This window comes from Apium graveolens, chromosome 1 (assembly GCF_009905375.1).
Source record: "Apium graveolens cultivar Ventura chromosome 1, ASM990537v1, whole genome shotgun sequence".
NCBI lineage: Eukaryota > Viridiplantae > Streptophyta > Magnoliopsida > Apiales > Apiaceae > Apium > Apium graveolens.
Window position 1 is genome coordinate 97872907 of NC_133647.1, and position 17895 is coordinate 97890801.

At 37.6% G+C, this 17895-nt stretch overlaps 1 pseudogene; it reads left to right on the plus strand.

Moving 5' to 3' along the window:
* The first annotated feature begins 3492 nt into the window (after positions 1 to 3492).
* LOC141679972 (small nucleolar RNA R71) lies at positions 3493 to 3583 on the plus strand (annotated as a pseudogene).
* Positions 3584 to 17895: the final 14312 nt, after the last annotated feature.

Here is a 17895-nt window from a genome sequence, read left to right on the forward strand (position 1 = left end):
ATTATATTACTGACAAGATAGTTTACAATATCTGCAAACCATGGTTCTTCCTCCTGAATTGCAAACAACTGCTCATCCGGAAAAGATTCATTGATTAACGTCCTATCTTGTGAAGTAGAATCGGGATTCTCCAACCTAGAGAGATGGTCAACTACTTGATTCTCGGTACCTTTTCTATCTTTGATCTCTAACTCAAATTACTGAAGTAAAAGCACCCAACGAATGAGTCTCGGCTTCGAATCCTTCTTAGAAACCATATAGCGAATAGCTGCATGATCAGTGAATACTGTTACTTTCGTACCAAGCAGATAAGATCGAAATTTCTCAAAGCCAAAGACTATAGCCAAAAGCTCCTTCTCAGTAGTGGTGTAGTTCAATTGGGCACCATTTAAAGTCTTACTCGCATAGTAGACCACATGGAAGAGATTTTTCTTGCGCTGTCCCAGAACTGCACCTACCGCATAATCACTCGCATCACACATCATCTCAAACGGTTCTGTCCAATCTGGTGCTGTAATAACTGGTGCAGTGATCAAACTCTTCTTGAGAGTCTCGAATGCTGCCAAACATTCATCATCAAATTTGAAAGGCACATCTTTCTCAAGCAAATTGCACAACGGCTTAGATATCTTTGAAAAGTCCTTGATGAATCGTCGATAAAAACCCGCATGACCAAGAAAACTACGGATTCCTTTCACAGAATTGGGTGGGGGAAGATTTTCAATGACTCCCACCTTGGCCTTGTCCACCTCCAGACCCTTGCTAGAGACCTTATGCCCAAGGATAATGCCTTCACGCACCATAAAATGACATTTCTCCCAATTAAGCACCAAATTAGTTTCCACGCATCTTTTGAGTACGGCGCGCAGATTATTCAAACATTCATCATATGAGTGTCCAAAGACGGAGAAGTCATCCATGAACACTTCGACGTTATTTCCAATCATGTCAGAGAATATAGCCATCATACATCTCTGAGAGGTGGCCGGGGCGCCACATAACCCAAACGAAACTCTACGAAAAGCAAATGTGCCAAATGGACAAGTGAAGGTAGTCTTTTCCTGATCCTCTGGTGCAATACAAATCTGATTATACCCGGAATAACCATCCAGAAGACAAAAATACTCATGTCCCGCCAATCTGTCAAGCATTTGATCAATGAATGGAAGAGGAAAGTGATCCTTCCTTGTGGCTTTGTTCAATTTCCTATAATCCATGCACACTCTCCATCCTGTAACTGTTCGAGTAGGGATGAGCTCATTCTTTTCATTTGCGACCACAGTGATACCTCCTTTCTTAGGTACACATTGTACGGGACTCACCCACGAGCTGTCAGAAATAGGATAAATGATGCCTGCGTCTAGCCATTTCAGAATTTCTTTCTTCACCACCTCCTTCATGATCGGGTTCAGTCTTCGCTGCTGTTCCACAGTTGGCTTACTACCTTCCTCTAACAGAATTTTATGCATACAATATGAAGGACTTATCCCCTTGATGTCTGCTATGGTCCATCCTATAGCCGATTTGAATTCTCTCAAAATCCTTAAGAGCTTGTCTTCCTCACTACCTGAAAGGTCAGCTGAAATAATAACAGGTAACGTAGATGAATCACCTAAAAAAGCATACCTCAAGTGTTCAGGTAGTGGTTTGAGCTCCAAGGTAGGTGCTTCCTCTATTGATGGTTTGAGCTTCCCTTCAGCATTCTTAAGGTCAGAAGTACCAAGAGATTCAAATGGTATGTCCAGCTTTCGCTTCCAGGGAGAAGCGTTCAGATATTGTAATTGCTCGTTGCTATCTTCATCATCACTGTCAAATTCCCCCACTAAGGCCTTTTCCAATGCATCAGACATTAGCATGTGCTCGAGTTCCGAAGTAACCGCGGAATCAATCACATCCACTTTTAAGCACTCCTCATTTTCTGTAGGGAATTTCATTGCCTTGAATACGTTGAAGGTCACATCCTGATCTTGGACCCGCATAGTAAGTTCCCCTTTTTGCACATCTATCAAGGTACGGCCAGTAGCCAAGAAAGGCCTCCCCAAGATTATGGGAATCTTCTTATCTTCCTCAAAATCCAGAATAACAAAATCTGCTGGAAAGAAGAGCTTATCCACTTTGACGAGCACATCCTCAACTATGCCCCTTGGGTAAGTAATGGAACGGTCCGCCAATTGTAGCGACATGTATGTGGGTTTTGGATCAGGAAGATCCAGCTTCTTAAAGATCGACAAGGGCATCAGATTAATGCTTGCTCCCAAATCACAAAGGCACTTGTCAAAAGTTAGATTGCCAATGGTGCAAGGAATGGTGAAGCTTCCTGGATCTTTCAGTTTTGGTGGTAACTTTTGTTGCAGAACAGCGCTGCATTCTTCCGTGAGAGCAACGGTTTCAAGGTCATCCAGTTTCACCTTCCTTGAAAGAATAGTCTTCATAAACTTCGCATAACTAGGCATTTGTTCCAGAGCCTCAGCGAAAGGTATATTGATGTGAAGTTTCTTGAACACCTCCAGAAACTTCCCAAACAGTCTATCCAGCTTTTGTTGCTGCAATCTCTTAGGAAAAGGTGGTGGAGGATAGAGCTGTTTCTCCCCTGTATTAGCCTCAGGCAGAGTGTGTTCAACAGTAGTCTTCCTTGGTTCCACCGCTTTCTCCTTTTGCTTAGATTCTTCATCTCTAACTTCAGCTTCGACTTCTTTTGCCTTATCAGCATCAGCTACTTTTCCAGACCTTAAGGTAATAACCTTGACTTGCTCTTTAGCTTCCTTCCTGCCTGGTACTTCCGTGTCACTGGGAAGAGTGCCAGGTTGACGATTGAGCACTGCATTGGCTAATTGACCGATTTGATTTTCCAAGGTCTTGATAGAAACCGCCTGACTCTTGCACAACAGCTTAAGTTCCTCAAAATCAGCACTAGTAGGTGCAGCTGCACTTCCCTGTTGAGGATATGATTGCCTTGTAGCATACTGCTGTGGTTGCTGGAATCCAGGTGGGTTAAACTGTTTACTCACCCCTTGCTGATATGGTGGCTGAATAGCATTCTGATTATTCCCCCAGCTGAAATTTGGATGATTTCTGTTATTAGGATGATAGGTCGCTGGCACAGGCTGCTGTTGTCGCTGATAATTATTCACATACTGAACAGATTCGTTGACAAGAGAACACTGATCCGTAGCATGAGAACCTGCACAAAGCTCACAAACCATACCTATTTGATTAACTCCATACGTAGCCAGAGAATCAACCTTCATTGATAGGGCTTGGAGCTGGGCTGCAATAGCGGTGGCTGCATCAACTTCCAGGATACCTGCTACCTTGCCTGACATCATCCTCTGAGTTGGGTTTTGATGCTCATTTGCAGCCATCGTCTCTATAAGATTATACGCCTCAGTATAGCTTTTAGCCCATAAGGCTCCTCCAGCTGCTGCATCGAGCATGGCCCGAGATTGGGCCCCCAAACCATTATAAAAACCAGTGATTACCATCCAATCCGGCATTCCATGATGTGGACATTTTCTCAACATTTCCTTGTAGCGTTCCCAAGCTTCGCACATAGATTCTGTAGGTTGCTGCGCAAACTGAGTATGAGCACTCCTCATAGCAGCAGTCTTTGCCATTGGATAAAACTTCACCAGAAACTTTTGCGCAAGATCTTGCCACGTAGTGATGGACCCAGCTGGTTCAGAATGTAACCAGTCTTTAGCCTTATCCTTCAGTGAGAATGGGAAAAGCCTCAACTTGATAGCCTCATCAGTCACGCCATTATACTTAAAAGTGTTGCAGATCTCGACAAAATTTCTTATGTGCATGTTGGGGTCTTCAGTTGCCGCTCCTCCAAAAGAAACAGAATTCTGCACCATCTGAATAGTGCCCGGCTTGATTTCAAAGGTGTTAGCTTGAATAGCCGGATGAAGGATGCTTGACTGAATATCATCGATTTTAGGCCGAGAAAAATCCATAAGAGCTGGATCAGCTTGAACAATACGATCTCCCATGTTTATTGGTTCTTTCTGCTCAGTCCCTGAATCCGAATCCTCAAAATCTAACTTCTCCGGAATATCAAGAACTTCGTCTGTTTCCTCAGTTGTATCTAAAGTCCTTTTGCGAGCACGAGAACGAGTTTGCATAAACGCTTGCTAAAGTACCTGAAACACAACCGAAAAGAGTAAGTAACTTCTACGTCCTAATCACTGAGTCCTAATGACCAATGATGGTAAGTACATAAACTAAACAAATACGCCGAGTCCCCGGCAGCGGCGCCAAAAACTTGTTAGGGCGAAAACACGCACTAATATTCACGCAAGTATACGCGTTCGCAAGTAATATAGAATACTTTCTAGTTCGTTCCCTCAGAGACTCAGACTAAATTATTGTCTAATTAAACTCACTCACCAATGTATGATTACTTCTCAATGTTAAGATAATAACACTTAAAATTGTTGATTAAATATTAACTATAATTAACTACTTAATTAACCACTTAACTATCACTTCAAATTATCAATAATAAAACACTCATGAGATCACAACTTCATTATTACTTCCTTCTATAGCCATTGTTATTACATTTAGCATGTGACAGTGATGACATTAATCGAATAACACGAAACTGATAAAAGCCAACTTTCATTGTACTAATACCATTCTACCAAGCATCCACAATTAAGATAGAAGTTGAATAGTCATCAATTATGTTGAGTTCCTATATGTCTACAGAAATTGACAACACAACGATTTAAGCACAAATTATTCCTTTTGATTACATAGGGCAAATAAAACTGTTAGAGTTACCCACTAATCATGCACAACGTACATGAACCTATGCTAGCATGGCAAGTTCTAAATCTCAAGATCCACCGTCGCTTCACAAAAGATTAACACCCTATCTTATATGTTCGCGACGCACATAAGACGAATACGCACAACCAATACTAGATATCATGCAATCATCATACACTAAAGTATTAAACAATTAACTAAAGAATTCCATAATAAATCCGTTGTAACCCCATGATCACGATTAGCCCATAATAGAACTCATCGCCATCATGGGTTCATATGAAATCATGATAAACAAACACAAGAAAATAATAACTAAACTAATTATATTTAAACAGAGTACGTCACAAGAGTAAATAAGTCAAAGCAAGAAAACTAGCATCCAACGTTACAACGAAACAAGAATCACAAGAATATATGCTTCCTTTTCGTTGCGGTGTGCTAAATCGGTCTTTTTCCTTATCTCCTTCACTCCTTGCGTAAAACACAATCTAAAACATAATCTCCTAAATACTCTCCATGAAAACGTCTCAAATCTACCTATATAATAGTCCCATAAAACTCAGATTACATAGAAGTTGGAAGCCACACAGAAGTAGAAGTCTAAAATAATTCAGCTTTTTCCCCGACCTTGCACGACCGCTCAGCATTTCTGCGCGGGCGCGCAGGCTGCTGCGCGGCCGCTCAGCATTGCTGCGCGGGCGCGCAGGACCCTACTGGAAAAATTCCAAGCTTGCTCCGTTTCTTCGCCGTAATCTGCCCATTCCTTTCCTCTCGCAATGGTGAACACATGCCAAGGCTTATTCTTGATGATTCCTCCCCCGAAATACAACTAATACCCTGAAATGCATAAACACTAGAAAAACGCATCAAATACACAAAATACTTGATTTCAAGACACCAATTTAAGCCATTTTAAGCCGTTCTAAGTGGTATAAAATGCCACTTATCAGATATGAATCAATCAAGAAATGTGCATTTCAAGGTGGTTACAAGTGAGCTCCTATGAAGTATAAGATGCCTTATGAGAAATGTCGAGATTGTGGCAAATCTGGCCACACTACATCTGAATCTAGATTATATGGTATCAAAGGACACTCTTCTAACTCATCTTATAGATCGTCTGCTAGATATAAATCTGCTAATGCATCTATTAATATTGTTCAGATGAGGATTAAGAAATCAGATAGATATTTGTATAAGATATGTGATACTAACCAACCAGGGCCCAAGGTTAAGTGGGTACATAAGAGATAAAGCAATTTTTGCAGGTTTGCTTGAAGGTCCATGTTCCTCAAAATAAATGGATCATCGATATTGGTTGTTCACGTCATATGATGGGTGATAAATCCACATTTCTATCTTTAGTTTCCAAGGAAGGTGGTTTAGTTACTCTTGGAGATTCTAACACCGTCTGAATCATTGGAAAAGGCAGCATTGTATTGACAGGTTTGCTATATCTAATGTTCGATTAGTAGATGGTTTGAAATACAATCTTATTAGTGTAAGTCAACTTACCGATGCTGGTCATAAAGTTAAGTTTGATAAAGATGTATGATATATTAGTACTCAATCTAATGAGTTTGCTTTAGTTGCCAAAAGGAAAGGGAATATTTTCATGTTAGATTTTGATGAACAGCAGGAGGAAATATGTCTTGCTACTGTTCAAGATTAACAGAATCTTTGGCATCGACGTCTAGGTCATATTCACATGGATCTTCTTCGGAAGATATCTTCTCATGATCTGGTACGAGGTCTGCCCAAACTGAAATTCAAGAAGGTTGAACCTTGCTCAGCATGTCAGCTAGGAAAACAGGTAAATACATCTTTTATTGCTAAGAATCATGTGTCAAAAACTGATCTTTTGCAACTTCTTCACCTAGATCTTTTTGGTCCTGAAAGGTATGTAAGTCTTGGAGGTAAAAATTATGCATTTGTTATAGTTGATGATTACTCACGTTTTACATGGGTATAATTCTTACGTTCTAAGGATGAAGCTTTTGTTGAATTTAAAGATCTTATTACTAACCTTGAAACTAAGTATTCATATAAGCTCAAGACTATTCGTAGTGATCATGGAGGTGAATTCGAGAAGGATTTCATAACCTTCTTCAAATCAAGAGGCATTACTCATGAATTCTCAGCTCCTCGTACTCCTCAACATAATGGAGTAGTGAAACGCAAGAACAGGATTTGCAGGAAACTGCCAGAACTCTACTGGATGAGAGTAAGCTTCCAAAAAAATTTTGGCTGAAGCGGTACACACTTCCTGTTATGTTTTAAAAAGAGTACTTATTCGTCCTATTTTGCTTAAAACTCCATATGAATTGCTTAAGAAAAAGACTTTTAACATTAGTTATTTTCGAGTATTTGGTTTCAAGTATTTTAATTTAAATACTCAAAATAACCGAGGCAAGTTTGGTACAAAATCTACGGAAGGAATTTTCTTGGGATATTCTACAACAAGCAAGGCTTATCGTGTTTATAATTCTGTCAAGAACAAAGTAAAAGAATCCATCAATATTTCTTTCAATGAATCTTCAAGGAATATATCTCAAATTGCTGAAGACACTGCAGATCTATTATCTCATTTTCAAATGAGACAGTATTTTCAAAAAAGTCCGTCTCATTCTAATAAATCAAACAGTCAAGACTCTCTAGGTCCATCGCAGTCTTCTGATAATTCTTCAGGATCTACTCAAGCTTTAGATGAATCTTCTGGCTCTCCAAAGACTCCTGATTATATTTCAAATGTGATATCTGTGACTCCTTTGGATAATTCTTCTCAAGCTGAAATGAGATCGTCTCATTCAAATGAGACAACTCATATTCAGTTCCAGGCAGACAATTCTAATGAAGAAGAAATGAGCAATATTCATCTTCCAAAGTCTTCCAGAACAGTAAAGAATCATCCACCAGATAATATTCTTACAGATTTGGATCAAGAAATCTCAACTCGAAGCAGACTTCATAATCTATGTGCATTCTGTGCTTTTGTTGCTGAGTTCGAACCGAAGAATGCTCAAGAAGCAGTTGTAGACGAACACTGGTCTGTGGCAATGCAAGAAGAATTGAACCAGTTCGAGCGTTGTGACGTTTGGGAACTTGTGCCACCTCCTCAGGATGCTAAAATCATTGGTACTCGTTGGGTTTTCAAGGATAAGAAGGATGAAGATGGAAATATCATTCGAAATAAAGCTCATTTAGTAGCTCAAGGATACAACTAGCAGGAAGAAATCGATTACGATGAGACTTATGCTCCAGTAGCTCGATTAGAAGCTATTAGGATACTTATGGTCTTTGCAGCTCATAAAAAGTTCAAGCTTTATCCAATGGACGTCAAAAGCGCATTTCTAAATGGCTTTCTTAAGGAAGATGTATACGTAAAGCAACCTCCAGGTTTTATTCATGAAAATATCCTAACTATATTTATAGGTTCAAGAAATCTGTCTATGGATTGAGACAGTCCCCTCGCTATTGGTAAGAACGTCTCAGTCAGTTTCTTGTAAATAATGGTTTCACTCGCAGTACCCTCGATCCAACTCTCTTTATTTTTCATAAACGTGATAACTTTCTTTTAGTACAAGTTTATGTAGATGATATAGTATTTGGATCGTCTAACGAATCATTGTGTAAGTGGTTTTCTGACTACATGCATAAGGAATTTGATATGAGTTTGATGGGTGAATTGCAGTACTTCCTAGGTTTGCAAATTAATCAGTCTAATGCATGGATATTTATTCACCAAGGTAAGTACATAAAGGATCTACTCAAAAGGTTTGCACTTGTTCATGTCACACCTAAATCGACTCTGATGCGTATTTCAGTTAAGCTTACTAAAGATGAACAAGGTGCCCGGAAGGGTTGGCTCAGTTGGTTAAAGAGGGGATAACTATCCTCTTGGTCACAGGTTCGAATCCTACGGGAGACGAATTTATGATTATGCCTCCTGAGACAGAGCATGTCGCTTAATGCGGTTTACCTTGGTTCACGTGGTTTACAGGCTATTGCGTGAGCCCGTAGGATTTACCCAGTGCACACCCGAAGGGTAGCGGGTGCGGGTTACCTACGATAAAAAAAAAGATGAACAAGGTACACCTGTAGATGTCACTAAATTTCGAGGTATGATTGGTTCATTATTATATTTAACTGCTTCACGACCTGACATTATGTATAGTGTATGCTAGTGTGCTCGTTTTCAATCTCAACCTAAAGAATCTCATTTGAATGCCGTTAAATGTATTTTTAAATATTTGAAAGGTACGAGTGACTTGGGATTGTTTTATCCAAGATCCTCTTCCTTTGACTTAATCGGTTTTTCGGATGCTGACTATGTAGGGTCACATGTTGATAGAAAAAGCACAAGTGGTGCTTGTGAATTTTTAGAAGATTGTTTGGTTGCATGGCATAGTAAAAAGCAAACATCTGTAGCTCTTTCTACTGCTGAAGGAGATTATATAGCAGCTAGTAGTTGCTGTGCTCAAATTTTATGGATACAACAAATATTATAGAATTTTGGTATTTCTTACTCAAATATTCCTATTTATTGTGATAATACCTCTGCAATTAATATATCTAAAAATCTTATCACGCATTTTCGTACTAAGCATATAGATGTTCGTCACCATATTTTACGAGATAATATTTCTAAAGGTAATATTGAGCTTATTTATATATGTAACACCCCCAGATCCGGGGTCGGGGATCCGGGTCGTCACGGTCTTTCTTTCCACAATATCACTTCACTTAATTAATAATAAATAACCTTATGCTGTGACCCCACACTAACACACACCACAACCCGTTATAGTCTCAGAGATGAAATTTAAATAAGTACAAGTCTTTGAATCCACAATTTAAAAGTTATTACAACCCAAAATGATTACTTGATAAATTTACAGTTAATTGCCATTATCTGCCACAAGTTATAATTATACATAATTGATTCTCAAAAGTAGATGGTCTGATCTACAATAGATCTACCTCTGCAGCTATAGCAGCTACAACATCAACGGGAAGACGCGGGACGCTTCCCACGCGCTTGCGCTGGGTCTGCTGGAGTCTGGCCATCTTTCCTAACTGTTGTTGTGTGATGAAGAAATAAAGCAAGGGTGAGCAGCAAGCCCACCAAAATAATATGTATAATGATTTACAATATATGAGCCTACTCATAATACTCATGAAAGTCTTGGTCAAAAGAAATGAACCAAGTTTGATATCTTAATGCGATGAAGTCGCAAAATATTCAGTATATATACATATATACTTTTCAAAATATTGGAAGTCCTCTTCCATGCATAATATACACAAAGTCCCAGTGTATAACTGTATATAAAAAAAATATCGTTGCAAGGTGATCTCATATATCTAACCTTGTCTCAACGTTTTTTCTGAAAATCCTTGTCATTCATAAGACAATTATTAACTAGATATAAGTTTAAAAGATGAGGTTACCAAATACCCCAATATACTTATATCTTTCCCAATACTACTTGAACTACCACCGTTCCAATTATAATCAGTTTCAAAAGTTCATCACATAGATGAGACTACAAGACAAGATTTGAATAGATTCAATCTTTGAAATATTATTGAATGAAAAAGTTATGAGATACTTTATTTAGTCCCGATATATATATATCCACATATATATATCTCTAAAACATTTCCTGGAACCTCTGTTATGTAAAGTATGAACAGAGTTGCAATATCCAATGAATTTGGAAGGAAAAGAAAACCTTTGGCATAAACCAGATATCTTGCTGATCAGGCAAAGATACCCATAAGTAACCTTTTCTACTAGTAGATGGACGAATTCCCCACTGGTCATCACCCTGGCCGCATTAGGACCTATGCTGGACTGCCACTCAGCCACTTATGCATTTGATGGACTCCCACTGAGCCACTTACACTATCATGGACGCCCACTGAGCCCATGTTGCTTATGCCGACTCAATAGATGGACTTACTTCCCGAACGTTGGGTAAGTAATCAATTCATTTACCAAAACTGCAACCTTGTTGCGAATATAAAATACACCACAGAGCCGGATTCCCCAGGTTTTGAACGAGTATTTAAATCCCCTTTAAAGGAAGATCTTAAATATAAAAATGAGTTTTGGGATCCGCTCTAACTTTTAAAAATCATTTTGAAGACTCGAAAACACTTTAAAGAGTGTTTGGAGTAAAGCTGATTTAATGAAGTAAATCAGTCCCCAGAAATTTAGAAAATGACTGAATATTATTATTTAAATAATATTCCCATAAAGAATAATCTTTTATAAAAATAATTGAAGTAGAAGTTTTAAAACTTATACTTGAAATGAGTATTAAATAACCAAAGATATACTTATATGAAAGTATTATCTTTATTTGAATAATCGAAAATAAGTTTGATTATTAACACCTTATTCTTTAATAAAATAAAGAATATATTTCAGCAAATAATCGGAGTCATAGATCCTCAAATGAATATTCAAATAATATTCATTAAATAATATAAACTGAGTCATAAGCCTTCGAATGAATATTCAAATAATATTCAAAAAAAATAATATAAAAGAGTCATAAGCCCTCGAATGAATATTCAAATAATATTCAGATAAATAAATAAAAGGAGTCATACGCCTTCGAATAATATTCAAAATAATATTCATTAATAAAGTAAAAGGAGTCATAAGTCCTCGAATGAATATTCAAAATAATATTCAATAATAAAATAAAGTTAAAGTTATCGAATAAACCTTATTCGATTAATAGTTTTAAAAACTATATCCATATATATATATATATATAAATAAATATATATATATATAATATACTCGGGAACATCGACTCCCGGTTTAGAAATATGTTCACCTTTTATCCCCTATACTAAGGGTATACACAACTACTTGCTTATTTCTAGCATAGGTATTATGCAACTATAAGCATTGAAATCAACAGATAGATAACCAGATTACGAAACAGACATGCATATATACCATATTAGCATGCTCCAATATATCGCAAAATTTGCTAATAACAATCATGCAATATCACAAGATAATGCATATACATATATTTACATCACAGCAACAGTATAACGGGTAGAAAACTTGCCTGAGCGACTGGGGGTTACGAATGGCTCGGGACGAGTCTGGTAACCTATAAGCAACAAGTAAGTTGGAATTAAACCAAAGTCACTTGTAAATCTATACTTTAACTAACTTAGACTCTAACGCTCGTTTTGCGCTCACTGATTCGCTTAAGCCACTCGGGTACCCTCGGCTCCACCATTTTTAATAATTTAACCTTTACGAGTTTTAAAGCGATTCCTTCACGATGTCTTACCAACTGCCTAACACACTTACCATAAATGTTTCATACATTAATTAACCCTTTTTGGTCTTTAATCTATGTTTCAAAGTAAGGCGAGGGAAAAAGTTTCGTTCGCGAAACGCCGTTACTTGAAACGGTCGTTTCTCCTAAATCGTGCATCGGAATCGAACGTACTACATATCAAAACGAAGCTCGTAACATGAGCTATCTAAACATGGCAGTGGTCATAATCTAGCAGGGGGTCCTCGGGTCCTAATGTTATGCACAAAACAGTCTAAAGAAAATCGGACGTTACGACGGCTATGTTTACGCGATTACCAATATTTATACCACTCCAATTCTTTACCAATTCACTACAAACCACCCAACCATCATCAATACATCAAACACAACTTATATCAAGGCAAAGTCAGTCCATAATCTCAAGGTTTTCCAACTTATTCAACCGCAAACATGATCTACTAACCATAACTTAAGATTCATTAACCATTAACCAAGATTCATATCCAAAATCACCACAAATCCAACCAAACTATCTAACATACATGGATCTTGCTATACATACATGGATATTTCTATATATACATTAATCCATCCATGAACTCATCAAAACTCAAAGTTCAAACTATAAGTTAAAGGTGAAAGTTGTTTATACCTCCTTGAAGCTTCCTAACACAACCCAAGAGCTTTGAATGCCTAAAAGAACCTTGATCCTTGCTTGTATAACCTTAATCTTTCATAAAAATTCAAGAAAACTAAAGTTATTTCTTGAAGGTTACTATTCACCATCTTCTTCCTTGATTTATTGGAAGAGATTGTGAAGGAATTAGGAGCTTAAACTTATAGCATATCCATATCTATGTACAAGGAAGCTTAGATAATTACCTTGTGATTTAACAATGCTTGGAACTTGATTTTTGAAATTCTTGCCCTTGAAAAAGATGAAAAGCCGAGAGCAAGATGATGAGAATGAAATGATTTTGTGTTTTTTGATTTGTTTGGCTTAGCTTGGTTGCTTTTTGTTTTGTTTTTGGTTAATTACCTTAATAACCTTATATTTGTGTGGTTATAAACCAACCACACCTCCTCCTTCCCTATGTCATGCTTACATCACATTGCTATGTCATCCTCCCTTCCTTGTCCTCTTTCTATTGGTTGGATGACATCATTCCCACTAATCCCTTTGATTAACTTCCTAATCGTTTGCCTAATGACCGCTGATCTGTTATACGGTTCGCTTAACTTTCGTTTTCGTTTATCGTTTGAGGGATCATACCCGGGATCTTATTACTTAGGTTCCCTTAACCTTTCTCAATATATTGTATTCCTTTTATGATCCTCTCTAATAATCCTTTAATTTAAATCCTTTTTATCCTATTACCTTATACTCGATTCTTTCCGTATCTAGTGGATTTCCGGGAAAAATCAAAGTGTTCGGATTTGGATTCTGACGATCTTTACATACACTTATATACCACATAGAGTACTAATAATATCCCATAAGATCAATAACAGAACCCCTACATAGCGTGGCATGAAAAGTTTTCTCGTTCAGCAAAAACACTATTCATAAGGGTTTCAAAATTTCTCAAAAATTGGGGTTATTACAGTCTCCCCTCCTTAAAAGGATTCCGTCCCGGAATCAGATAGAAAACAAATGGGGATACTTTCTTAGCATTACACTTTCTAACTCTTGAGTCAATTTTCCCACATTATGGTTCTACCACCAAACTCTGCCTACTTTGATAATCCTTCTCCTAAGCACTTGTTCCTTTTCACTCTATAACCCTTCCTGGTTGCTCCATATAGGTTATGTCGGGTTGCATATCTATGCGCTCATATGCCCCTATTTATCTGGCATCTGAATTACACTTCCTTAACATTGATACGTGAAACACGTTACGACCTGCTACATGTTCGGGGTTAGGGCTAGCTCATATGCTAACTTCCCAAACATCTTAATATATCCAAGGGTCCAACAAATTGTAGACTTAGCTTTCCTTTCTTTCCGAACCTCATCAATCCTTTCCAAGGGATACCTATAACATTACTAGGTCCCCTATTTCATACTCTTTATCCTTTCGTGTCAAATCAACATACTTATCATGACCATCTTGGGCTACTACCAGCCGTCCTCTGATTAGATCTATCATATCCTTGGTCCTTTGGACTACTGCGGGTCCGAGCATCTTGCGCTCTACAACTTCATCCTAACATAAGGGAGATCGACATTGTCTTCCCTCAATGATCTCATAAGGCGACATCTCGATAATGACATATGATCTATTGTCGTAAGATAACTCAATCCGAATTAAGTGATCATTCCAAATTCTTTCAAGTCTATTGCACAGACTCTCATTATTGCTTTTAACATTAGAGCTTTTGCTTCTCAATACCCATTCTTTTCCAGTTCGTAATCGCTACTACCTTCCGTTCCTAATATTATACTGGTTATACTTTTGCTCGTTAGCGTTCTATAACCTTTTAATAACCACGTCAACCTTAGTATCACGAATGTGTTCCCATTCCGCATACTACCACCACTTTATTACTCCTTTTTCAGTTGCTTCTATTTTCCAAAATTTGATCAATCAAATAGAAGTAAAGGAATTTGTTGAGAGATCACTAAGATCATGAACACTTGTTATATCGCATAGTTAGTACAGAAGGTGGCCAGCCTTTAGTACTTGACAAGCAATTAAACAACATGTGGTATCCTACTAGGCTTCTATCACAAAGATAGATAGTCATTCGGCAATACCTCCCCTTCTGGAAGGGTTGTTCTTCTCAGCTTACATGAAATGAAAAGAAGAGAAAAGAACGAACTGAAGAGAATTGTATATATGAAAAAAAAAATATATACTGCCACAAAATATCTGGCTTGGAATCTACCTCTGAACTATAGAGGTTTGTCATAGAAGAACAAAACATATATGTATTTATATCAACATCAAGTATTATAGCATCGCATTTCACGTGCTTAAATATTTTCGCTATCCCGTCCATCATTCTATGGACCCATGCTCTTCCTCGAGCTTATACACAATTACCTTTGAAACTCCCTCGACATCGAAAATCGAATCTGGGATCTCATTCTAGACATCATCGTTACTTGAATTCTATGCTTGCACCGCAACCTTTCTCGTATAATAATACGACTCTCTATTGATAAGAAAGAATAATAATTCACTATGTAGATACTCTACTTAATTAGTCTATTAATGATAACTTATACACTACCACGACCCGATTAGTGGTACTCAATCTCAACACCCATTCCAATACAACTCTCACGGTTGTAATCAGCTCAATACTCGCAGAATCATTGCTGCCTTACTATGGTCCACCACTGACCTACTGTCGTCATTCATTTTCCATGAAGTCTTAATAGCTAACCATACGGAGTCCATACAGGTCGTATCTAATTCTCCTAAGGAGTTAACATAACCACCAATCACAATTCATGAAGACCACTCCAAACTCTGACGTACTTTCATGACATGAAGCAGATAAAATTGCAGAAGAGTTTCAATCAAAGCAACGATAGCAGGTTAATACCATTTTTAATCATATGCCTTAGATAGAAGACTTAACTCAAAGGTTCGTCTAGTCCTTTTTGGAAACATGGTCCTGACTTATTCTCAAGATAGTACCTCCTAAGATAGATAGCCCGTTCATGGCGATTACACGAATTAAACCTTTGCCAACTACTATTACGGTTGGGTATTGCACAGTCATCAGAAGGAATGTCAATCTTCCAAACCATAATACAATCTGCATAGCTTTAACCATCATCATTGTATTCCTTTGGCACAAGCGCCTATAATTATCCTCTTACCTTTAAAGTGTCGGCCACCTCTTTGGCCTTTCCTGATAGTAAAATTTCCTTACAGTCAATGTCATTTTAACCACCTCCAAATAAATTTTTCCACCTTATTTCAATCACAGCTTATGTGAAGATGTTTTCCTTAAAATCTGATGAGTAAAAAAAAATCACCATTTTTCCATAAGTTATTGCCTCAGTCTTTAGAGGTTAATCACTGTCATGACTGACTCTCAATCATAATTAGAACATCTTTTATCTTAAGTCCTAATTGCCCTGAACAATTTCGACCATTATTGGTTCGATCCATACCTTCTCGTGGTTTAACACGTGCCTCACTTGGCATCATTATAATCATGTCATATTTCCTTTATCAACATTTTTATTCTTGAGAATTTCGAATATTTCCTTTCTCCTTGTAAAACCGCTAAGGTTATCTTTCAATCGTCCCTCCTGTATTCCCTATATACAGGGCATATCAAAATACCATTTACTAATACTAGAACCATTGTCTATATACTTCTGAAAAAATTCTCCACTGATTCTTAAAGGTTGTTATTACCTTAATCCTTTCCAATTCATACTGTCAAAACTCATACTATCCCTATTAAGGGTGAAATGCCAACCTTTATGCATTCCCCTAGGATTCATTTTAAGTTACTGATGTTTTATCCTTAATTCCACCTTTAAAAAAGGTACATGCATCCTTCCATGGATAAATTAAGTCATATATCCCTGATAAGGGTGTCTTATTCAATTATTCCCACCTCGATAGTATATGCCGAATTTCACAATAACATCTGTATTCAAAATAAGGTTAATCAAAATGGCCTCCAAAAGATAACAACGGTTATCCGCTTTTCTTTCCTGATTTGGTAATGATAACAAGGATGTTCTGGAAGATATTGGTCGTGTTCAACGTGAACTTCTTCTTAATAATTCCTTATTTACTTTTGTTGTTTATCTCAACAGTCACCTCAATGTTGGGATATCTTTCATATCTGGCGTCTCCCTTTCTGGGTATCATGCCACCGGTCTTACACTTCACCTTCTTGAAGGTCACTTCCTTCATCCAATTTTTCCTAATTTCTTACTTCCTTATCCCCTCAGTCTATCCGCGTCTCAATATTTATCCTTCGAACTATCTCAAGGTTTCCTCAAATCCTCCCAACTTATAGGGGATAAAATATATTTATCTCTTATGCCTTCAACCATCAATTTAACTCATGGTGAATTACCCTCATCCTGAAGATTACATACTTTTCTATTTCTATTGCTACGAGTCTTTAGGGTTTCCTCATACCCAACTTCTTTATCATTCCTCAAACTCTATTGCCTTTATATTTCTTTCCACTTCAGTTTTTTTTCCTTTCTCTTATCATTATTTCATGAACCAACACAACATAAGCATTGATTTCAAATATCCCGTCATTCTGGATTCGTGTCCTCAGAACGAATCTTGATAACTTTTTCAACTTAGATTCATAATTCATCATACTCGTCTGCCTTTGTTCTGGCTCTAAAGCTTTTACTCTATCTCTATAACCTTGGGAAGTACTTTTCTGAAAACAATTGACTGAACTTAAATCAGTTTATTATAATCTCTTGCTCCGTGCCTTCCTTGGTCTTTCACCAGCGGGTGGTCTCTCTCTCAGGAGGGTAAGTGACAAAAACAGTCTTTTGTGATTCGTCAATCATTTAGAATCTCCAATAATTCCTATATTTCCTTTAGCCAGGCTCTTGCCTCAGCTGGGTCAGCTTGTTCCATGGAACTCTGAGAGCTTAGCGACTTAAAGGTCCTGAAAGAATTTCTCACCGCACTGTCTCCTCAGGGTGGTGGTTGGGGATAATAGTCTAAGTTCTTTTTAGACAGGTCCATGAATTTCCGTATAGGAGTACCGTCTTGGGTCTCCTTTCCTTACTCGACTTTCTGTTTCCTTAGTATGAAATGTTTCATCCTACTCCCCATAATTGGGG